This window comes from Dipodomys merriami, unplaced genomic scaffold, assembly GCF_024711535.1.
Source record: "Dipodomys merriami isolate MVZ:Mamm:240054 unplaced genomic scaffold, mDipMer1.0.p SCAF_466, whole genome shotgun sequence".
Lineage (NCBI taxonomy): Eukaryota > Metazoa > Chordata > Mammalia > Rodentia > Heteromyidae > Dipodomys > Dipodomys merriami.
In genome coordinates, this window is record NW_027206031.1 from 154991 (window position 1) to 165304 (window position 10314).

Sequence of the window (10314 nt, forward strand, 5' to 3'; positions counted from 1 at the left end):
ATAAGGGAAACCATGGGACCTATGTTTCTTTGGGCCTGGCGTACTTCGCTTAATATAATTTTTTCCAAGTCTTTCCATTTCCTAACAAATGGGGCAATGTCATTCTTTCTGATGGAGGCATAGAATTCCATTGTGTATATATGCCACATTTTCTTGATCCATTCATCTACTGAGGGGCATCTGGGTTGGTTCCAGATCTTAGCTATGGTTAATAATGTTGCAATAAACATAGTTGTGCTGGTACCTTTAGTGTGGTCTTCTTTGTAAACATTTGGGTAAATGCCCAAAAGTGGGATTGCTGGGTCATAGGGGAGTTTGATGTAGAGACTTTTGAGGAACCTCTATACTGCTTTCCAAAGTGGTTGAACAAGTTTACATTCCCACCAACAATGACGTAAGGTTCCCTTCTGTCCACATCCCCTCGACCATTTGTTGTTGTTAGAGTTCTTGATTTTTGCCATTCTAACTGGAGTGAGGGGGTATCTCAATGTTGTTTTGATTTGCATTTCTTTTATGGCTAGGGATGTTGAGTATTTCTTCATGTGTCTATTGGACATCTTTCTTCTTCAGAGAAGTTTCTCTTTAAGTCTTTAGCCCACTTGTTTATTGGGCAGTTGTTTATTTGAGGATATGTTGTTGGAGGATTTAATTTTTTGCGTTCCAATTATATTTTAGATATGAGACCCTTGTCCGTTGTATGGCTAGTAAAGATCTTCTCCCAATCGGTGGGCTTTTTATTGATCTTGTTACATATGTCCTTTGCCATGCAGAAGCTCTGCAACTTTATGCAATCCCATTTGTCCAACCTTTCTTTGATTTGTTGTGTTTCTGGGTCTCTATTAAGAAAATTTCGGCCTGAGCCAAGGAGACCTAGGGTTTCTCCTATTCCATCCTGTAATGTTTTCAGAGTGTCTGCTTTGAGTTCAAGGTCTTTGATCCATTTGGAGTTGATTCTGGTGCAGGGTGATATATAAGGATCTAGCTTTAGTTTTCTACAAGTAGTTAACCAATGTTGCCAGCACCATTTACAGAAAAGGCTGTCTTTGTTCCATTCTATTGTTTCAGTTCCCTTATCGAAGATTAGATGGCTATAGTTCTGTAGGTTCATTTCTGGGTTTTCAATTCTATTCCATTGGTCCTGAGGTCTGTTATGCCAATGCCAAGCTGTTTTGATTACTATGGCTTTATAGTAGAGTTTGAAATTTGGTATCGATATTTCTCCAGCAGTGTTCTTTCCATTGAGGAGCGTTTTTGCTATTCTGGATCTTTTATTGTTCCATATGAATTTTTGGATTGCCTCTTCTATTTCCTTGAAGAATGAGATTGGAATTTTGATAGGTATCGTGTTGAATTTGTAGATAGCCATGGGAAGAATTGCCATTTTCATGATGTTAATGTTTTGTATCCAGGAGCATGGGAGGTTTTGCCATTTTTTTAAGTTCTGTGTTGATTTCCTTTTTCAAGATTTTAAAGTTTTCATCATAGAGTTCATTCACTTCTTTGGTTAAGTTAATTCCTACGTGTTTTAATTTTTGTGGAGCTATTACAAATGGAGTTGCTTTCCTAATTTCAGCCCCTCTTTTCTCATTGTTGGCATACAGAAAGGCCATTGATTTTTGGGGTTTAATTTTATACCCTGCTACTTTGCCAAAGTTTTGATTCAGCTTGGGTAATTTGGGAGTGGAGTCTATGGGATTCTTTAAATACAAGATCATGTCGTCTTCAAAGAGGGAGAGTTTTATTTCTTCTTTCCCTATTTGGATCCCCTTTATGTCTGCATCTTGTCTTATTGCTGTAGCTAGGCATTCTAATACTAATTCTAATACTTGTCTTGTTCCTGAGTTAAGAAGAAATGGCTTTAGTTTTTCACCATTAAGTATAATGCTGGCTGTGGGTTTGTCATATACACTGTTTATTTTATTGAGGAATGTTCCATGGATTCCTAATTTTTCCAAAACCTTCATCATAAAGGGGTGTTGGATCTTGTCGAATGTTTTTCTGCATCTATTGAGATAACCATGTGGTTCTTATTCTTGCTCCGGTTGATGTGATGAATAATATTAATTGATTTGCGTATATTGAACCAGGTTTGCATCCCTGAAGTGAATCCTGTTTGATCATGGTGTATGATTTTTGAGTGAATTGTTGAAGTCGGTTGGCCAATATTTTGTTGAGTGGTTTTGCATCAATGTTCATCAAAGAAATGGGTCTATAGTTCTCATTCTTTGATTAGTCCCTGCCTGGTTTTGGGATGAGGGTTATGATGGCTTCATAGAATATGTTCGGTAGTGAACTTTCTCTTTCAATTTCATTGAAGAGTTGGAGGAGAATTGGTGTGAACTAGGTTTTGAAGGCCTTTTAAAATTCTGCTGTAAAACCATCTGGTCCTGGACTTTTCTTAGCTGGAAGGTCTGTTATTGCTGTTTCTATTTCAACGCTTGATATGGGCCTGTTAAGCTGGTTTTGGCATGTCAATATTTGCTAGTAAAATGTCCATATCTGTCAAGTTCTCAAACTTATTAGCATAAAGTTTTGAGAAGTATTCCCTTATAATGTTTTGAATCTTGGTTTTTTCCTTGGTGATGTTTCCATTCTCGTCTCTGAGTTTATTTATTTGGGAGTGTTCTCTACTTTTTCTGATAAGATTTGCTAAGGGTCTGTCAATTTTGTTAATTTTTTCGAAGAACCAACTCTTTGTTTTGTTGATTCTTTCTATAGTTTTTTTTTATTCTAATTCATTTAATTCTGATTTAATTTTAATTATTTCTTTCCATCTACTGGATTGGGGTTTATCTTGCTGCTCTTTTTCAAGGAGATTTAGATGTGTCATTAAATTGTTGGTTTCAGATCTCTCTAATTTGTTGATGTAGGAGCTCAGAACTATAAACTTGCCTCTCAGTACTTCTTTTACTGTGTTCCAGAGGAGCTGGTAATTTGTGTGTTCATTTTGGTTGAATAGCATGAACATTTGAATTTCCTTTCTAATCTCTTTCATGACTCACTCGTGAATCAGCAGTGTGTTGTTCACCCTCCATGTGTTACTGGACTTTTTTGGTGGCTTTTGGTGTTGAGTTCTAATTTTATTCCCTTGTGGTCCGAGAGAATGCAAGGTATAACTTCTATTTTTCTGAATTTGGATAAGTTTGCTTTGTGGCCTAAAATGTGGTTTATTTTTGAAAATGTTCCATGTGCTGCTGAGAAAAACGTGTATTCTGATGCTGCTGGGTGAAATGTTCGGTAGATATCTTTTAAATCTAGTTGATCTATGAAGCTGTTTAGATCTGCAGTTTCTCTGTTGAGTTTTTGCAGAGTTGATCTATCTAGTGTGGAAAGTCGTGTGTTAAAATACCCAACAATTAATGTCTTTGGACTTATGTGGGATTTGAGGGAAAGTAGTGTTTCTTGGATAAATTTGGGTCCTCCATTGTTTGGCGAGTAGATAATTAGAATTTTAATATCCTCCTGAAAGAGAGATCCCTTAATTAGTATGTAGCGGAGTTCTTTATCTCTTCTCACGAATTTTAATTTAAGTCTATTTTATCTGATATTAGGATTGCAACTCCCACCTGTTTATGGGGGCCGTTTGCTTGGTAGATTTTGTTCCAACCTTTACCATTGAAAATGTGTTTGTTTTTATGGGCAAGATGTGACTCCTGAATGCAGCAGATAGAAGGGTCTTGTTTTGTAATCCAGCTAGACAGCCTGTGTAACTTAATTGGAGAGCTCAGTCCGTTAACGTTAAGAGAAAGTACTGAGAGGTATTTGGGAGTTCCTGCCATGTTATCCACCTTCTTGGGGGTTGTGAAAACTGGGTTCTTTCTATGGTTCTTGGATTCTCAGTTTGGGTACAGTTTCTTGACGTTTAATGTGGTCTTGTTGGTTTTCTATGTGTAGGACATCTTTAAGAATCTTTTGTAGGGTTGGTTTGGTGGAGATGTATTGTTTCAATTTTTCTTTGCTGTGGGAGGTTTTTATTTGGCCTTCAGTTATGAAGGAGAGTTTAGCTGGGTACAGTATTCTTGGTTGATAGTTGTTTGTTTTTAGGGCATGGCATACGTCATTCCAGGCTCTTCTTGCTTTGATTGTCTCTGCTGAGAAATCTGAGGTGATTCTAATAGGTTTTCCTTTATAAGTGTTTAATCTTTTCTCCTTGACAGCTGTAAGGATCTTTTCCATGGTCTGAGTTGATCCTGTGTGGATTATAATGTGACAGTGGGATGTCCTATTCTGGTCTGGTCTGTTTGGAGTTCTGAAAGCTTCGTGTATCTGAATAGGCCTATCTTTTTGCATGTTTGGGAAGTTCTCTGCTAGGATCCTGTTAAACAAATTTCCTAGGCCATTAACTTCTATTTCTAGGTGCTCCTCTACATCCATTATCCTTAGATTAGGCCTTATGATGTTGTCTTCCAAGTCTTGGATAGATCTATGATATTTCTTGGACTTGTCTTGGATGTTTGTAAGTTCTTTCTCTATAATATCTCGGCTGTCTTCAATCCCTGAGATTCTATCTTCTGCATGGTCTAACCTGCTGTCAACACTTTCTACTTTATTTTTTATCTCTTTTCCTTCTAATTGGTCAGCTTTGATGGCTTCAAGTTCCTTGTTGAAGCTTTGTTTTAGATGTTGTATGAACTTCTTTACTTCCTTAATTTGATGTTCAGTGTTTATTCTCAGATCACTTAGTTGATTGGTTATGGTTACCTTGGACTCCCATTCCTTCTGTTGGGTTCCATTCAGCATTCCCTTTGTGGCCTCCCTGACTTTCTTCAGCTCTTTGTTAATGGATTCCATGAATGCCATTAGTGATCTTTGTGTATTCTCTTCCTGCTCTCTCAATTCCTATATTACTCTTTAATAATCATCCTCCCGTTCATGGGATTCCTGTAGTTCTCTTTGAGTGTTCTCAGCCTGTTCACTCCATTCCTGCTTTTCTCATTGAGTATTCTCAAGCTGCTCATGCAAATCCTGTATCAGCTTTTGAATAGCTTCCTCAAGCTTATGATATTCCTGTATAAACTTTTGGAATGCCTCCTCTCTCTCCCTATCATGCTCATACAGAGACCTTTGTATGCTTTCAATCTTTTGACTTATCATGTTTGCCAGCAGTGTTTGTAGAGCTATTTGGGAATTCTCCTCTGGATTATTCATTGTCTGTTCTGTCCCCTGATTATCTGGATTGGGAATTGAGATACCCGGATTTGCCATTTTTCTTTTGTTTTTCCGGGTTACTCTGCTCATTTGAGATGAAAATAGCCCCAGTTTTGTGCTAGAACACTATCAATTGGCAAGCATGAACCCAAGTCTGAATTTGCACAGTCAATAATCTACAGATACAATCTAGTTCAACAGATACATCTATTCAACATCAAACAACTATACGTTAATGGGCTACAAAACTCAAAGAAGAATTTGGAAGACCAGAAATTATTAGGGTTAGGGAGAGATGTGGGTAAAAAAATAGAAATAGATTGATGTGGGGAGGCTCAGCGGGAGTTAACTAAGTCTTAATCTCAAAGCAGGAAATAGGTTGGGTAGGATGAAATTAGAGAGAGAGGAAAAAAAAAGGGAACGGGAAAAGAAAAGAGACCAGAAAACATAGAAAGGTAAAACTTAATAAAATTATGTAGAATCCATAACAATCTATTTAGATAAGAACGTGAATTTATTGAGAGAAGGGGAGGGATATAAAGGAGATGTGAAAAACTTAAAAATAAAAATGCTTAAAATATTATATAGGTATAAAGAGGTAGTACTGCTATTAAGAAATTTAAGTCTTAGAGGTTTTGACTTGAGTAATAAATTTGTAGATTAAGTGTGTACACAATGTGGGATAGGGTCTAATAGTCAACTATGGGTTTATCTGAGGGTGTGCAGGCCAAGAATTAAGTCACATAAAGAAGAACGAAAGAGAGGAGCAGGTGAAAATGATAAGAAAGGAAGAAGAAAAAGATGAGAAGTTCAGTAGAGCTAAACAAAAAACAAAAAGATAATTTAAAAAGAGAAAAAAAAAAGAGAAAGAAAACCAAAAAAGAAAGCAAAAACGCCCACTCCCGTATCCCCAAAATAAAATTATAAGAGGAAAAGAAAGTTTCTGGAAAACATTTTTTTATCAAAAAAGGCAAAGATTAAAAATTGAAAAAAGTTTTAGAAAAGAAAAAAAAATTTATATAAGGTATCAAAAATTAAAAATTAAAAAAAGAAGATGAAGAAGAGAAAAAAAAGAAAAACAAACAAACAAAAAACAAAAAACAAAAAAACCCAAAAATCTTCTTTGATTTTTTTTGGGGGGAGGAGTGGGAAAAATCCTGTATTTCCCTTGTGTCAGTAACCAGCCTCTTGTTTGAGTCTCTGGTCTGCTTGTGGTCCTGTGGCTTGGTTGGTTTCTTAAGTCAGTTTGTTGGAACAGGCAGTAAAATGCTCTGCTTTACCCAGGATTTCACAATCCTCATCCCAGGCTAGTTCATTGGGAGACAGATCTGCTTTGAGTATCACAAAAGAGGGGCATGCAGTGATGAGGCTAGGTTCTGGTAGCTTTTCCCGGGCTGGTTTGTGAAAAGCTCACAGAACCCAGCCTGGACCCATTCTCAGGGTTTCTGTTTACTGATTTTCAATTGCTTGTGGAGGCTGCTAGTGGGAGGGGCAGCCTCTGGCTCTGATTACCCAGTGAAGAAACCCTCGTCTCGGGCTGGCTCCCTAGCTGGGTGACTTTTCCCTGGGTGGAGATGAGTCTGGCAGGTTACGCCGCCGTTATGTTCTTGTGACCTGCTAAATGACTCGTTTTATTCCAAGGCCTGAGCTGGAGCTAGCAGCTCCTCTGAGCTTTGTCGGTATCCAAGATGGATATCACCAGTGCTGTGGGGAGGGGTGGCCTTCCCTCCTCTGCTCCCTGAGAAGGACTGAGGAAGTCAGTCTTCTACTCACGCCGAGTCTTAGTTCCTGGGTCGTCTCTGGTCTGCGAACTGCAGGATGAAGATGTCTGCTCCTTGTCGGTTCTTGCTGGTGTTGAGTAGAATCCGCTCACCTGCTGCATCTGGCTCCTTCGTCCTGGACTCTGTGTTGCTCAGGTGTGGCGGCTCCACTCAGCTGCCACCTCTACAGCTGCCTCCACCGCCGTGGCTGCTGGCAAGGGCTCAGAAGTGTCTCCTTGCCTGGATTTCCTTCTCTGGCCTAAATCTCTGTCCTGTGATGGCACACTTGGTGTAATTCTCTGACTTAGGACTGTTCACTGGAACTCTAAATCTGCTTTCTATGCGAGAGCTTACTTAGACTCCAGCTTCAACTCTGTCATCTTCCTGGACTCTCTAGGGAAAGGATTTAAACTCAATTTGTTGTAACTCTGCCTCAGCTTCAATCACCTCAGGGTGGTGGGCTGCCATGGGCCACACACACACACACACACACACACACACACACACACACACACACACACACACACACACACACACACACACAGATAGAGAGAAAGAGAGAGAGAGTAAGAGAGAGAGAGAGTAAGAGCGAGAGAGAGAGAGAGAGAGAGAGAGAGGGAGAGGGAGAGAAGGAGAGAGAGAGGGAGAGGGAGAAAGGGAGAGAGAGAGGAAAGCCGCGGGATGGATTTTTACATTTTGTTCCTTTCCAAGGTGACCATCCTGGGTCTTAATGACATGCTGACAAAGATTACTTCACCTTGCAATGTTGAAGGATAGTTGGCTATAAGGGAAGCCATAGGCCCATGCAGCAATGTAGGCCCTGATTTCGAGTCCTGGTCCTGACACATACCAATATGTGAAATTCCCAATACACTCGTTCTTATGCATCGAAATACCGATGGAATGTGAGCAAACTCATGATTGAATGAGAAGTTTCTGAGTGCATCAATCAGTCTAGTCTAAAATTAGATGCCATGATCCTAGGATGCTGATTGATCTTAATGAATAGTCTATTAAGCATGAAAAGATTCTTCAATGGTGGCATAATAACTACCTAAGAGTTGGTAGGAACCTAGTTGATATACTTGAATCCCAGGCGGATGTCTCTGGCATTCTATACAAACATATATTTATTGGTAAACTACCACCTGCCTATCCATGTATGGCTATTTTGTCCACCACTGTGGCTCAATCTCAGTGTCTGGGAACTGCCTGGCAGCTTCCTGGGCTAGAGTTTGCCATGTTGACACACCTATTCATGAATTGGGTCTGCTAGGCCCTGAGCTCAGGTCCCAGCACTGCCAACATTTGGATCGTGGAGTAAAAAGTGGAGTGTAACACCTGTTTTCCTTTTCTCTGAGTGTCCTGGGTGTAAGACATGAAAGAGAACATGTCTACAAATCTAGATATATGTGATAGGATGTCATCAATATAATAAATGGAATGTGTGTTATCACAGTCAATAAAATAAGTGGTAAATAAATGAATAAAACAGAAATACAATAGATAACCACAACAAACAGTATATGGACTGAACATCAATAGGTAGGTACAAATCCTATCTTTACAATGTATATAAATAGTGTGTTTCCCAAGGCTGGGGCATGAATTCAGGCCTAGGGAGCAGGCCTGACTTTCTTTTCCTCAAGCATGGTGAGCTTCCCTTTCATCCACAGTGCTACAGAGTTACCCAGACCCTAAGTTCAAATCCAAAGCCTGGCAGATAAAATGGCAACAATTGCAAGCCAGGGAAATTTTTTTTGCCAAGCAATTTCTTGAACTCAGGTCATGGCAACTCTGCCTCAGCTTCCATCACCCTAGGCTGTAGTGCAGCCACTGGAACCACAGATGATCCTGGGATCCTAGACCTCCAGGCCTTGCAACGGGGAGGATGCAGAGAAAATAAGTGGTGGGATGACCTTTTTAGATTTTGCACCATGACCATCTGGGTCTGAATGACACAGCTCCAAAGGGTACTTCACCTTGCATTGCTTAAGGCTGGTGGGCTATTGGGCTATTGGGCCATAGTCCTGCAGGGCAATATAGGACTAGAGTCGAATCCCAATCATGTCACTTCTGGATGATGGGAGATCTTAAGAGACTCATTTCAATCTATAAGAATAATGGTGGAATGTTATAAATGTCACTGTTGAATGAGTTGCTCGTGAATGATACTCCTATAAAATTAGACATCATGGTTTAGTCGGCTGGTTGATTTTATATAATATGAAACATTAAAAGAATACTCTTTCTTACAGGGATGCAATGATTTCAGGACGCCAATTTTACTTAAGAGTTTATTTTTTATTTTTTTATTGTGAAAATAATGTACAGAGGGGTTACAATTACATGGGCAAGATAATGAGTACATTTCTTATCAAGCATTGTAGCTTCCTCTTTTGTTTCCCTTTCCCATCCATTAACATCCTTCCCCTGCCTCCAAATCCAATCCTCCCCAACCCCTCTTCCTCAACCCACCCCCACACCAAAGTTGTAAAATTAGTTTTCAACATAACGACTTGTACAACTCAGTGAGGATAAAAACAATAACATTAATTACATGGAGGCATAATAATACCCAAGAATGGTAGTAATGTAGTCTATATAACTGAATAATGGATAGACATCTCTGGCACTCTATAAAGATATATATTTATTAGCGTACTACCATCTGAGTGTCAATCTGTTCTTATTTTGTCAACTGCTGGGGCTCAATCTCAGGCCCTGGGAACTTCCTGTCAGCTCAATTTGCCCCAGGATGCCATGCTGACAGTGACCCATTCATGAATTTGTCCCTGTAGGCCATGAGATCAGATGTCAGAACTCCCAAACAACGAATCATGGAATAAAAAGCTGATGGTGACACATGTTTTCCTTTTCTGTGAAAGTCCTGGGTGTTAGATATGAAGCAGAATACATATGTACACCTATATCATATGTAATCAATGTTCTATGTGCCATAATAGACAATAAAATAGTCAATACATGAACAAAACAAAAAATAAAATGAATAAATATACTGAACTCAATATGTACATACATATGTCTGTAAATATAAATCATATATTTAAAATGTACATGAATAGGATTTTATTTAGTGCAGAGGATCGATTTCAAGCCTAAGGAACAGATTTGAATTTCTTGACTTCAAGGAGGCAAGCTTCCCCTTCCCACACGGTGCAACACAGTTACCAAGACCATGAGTTCAAATCCCAGTCCTGGCAAGAAAAATGACACCTCTATGCTATATGACACCCAATTTTTAGGTATTTCATTCCGCCTCCATTTAATGAATTTGATTGTTGAAATGCTTAATAAAGTATTAACTAAAATCGATCAGTGTCCTATAATATAATTGTGTATAATTTTATACTGGAATCATTCAAGAACTGCCCATTCAATTATG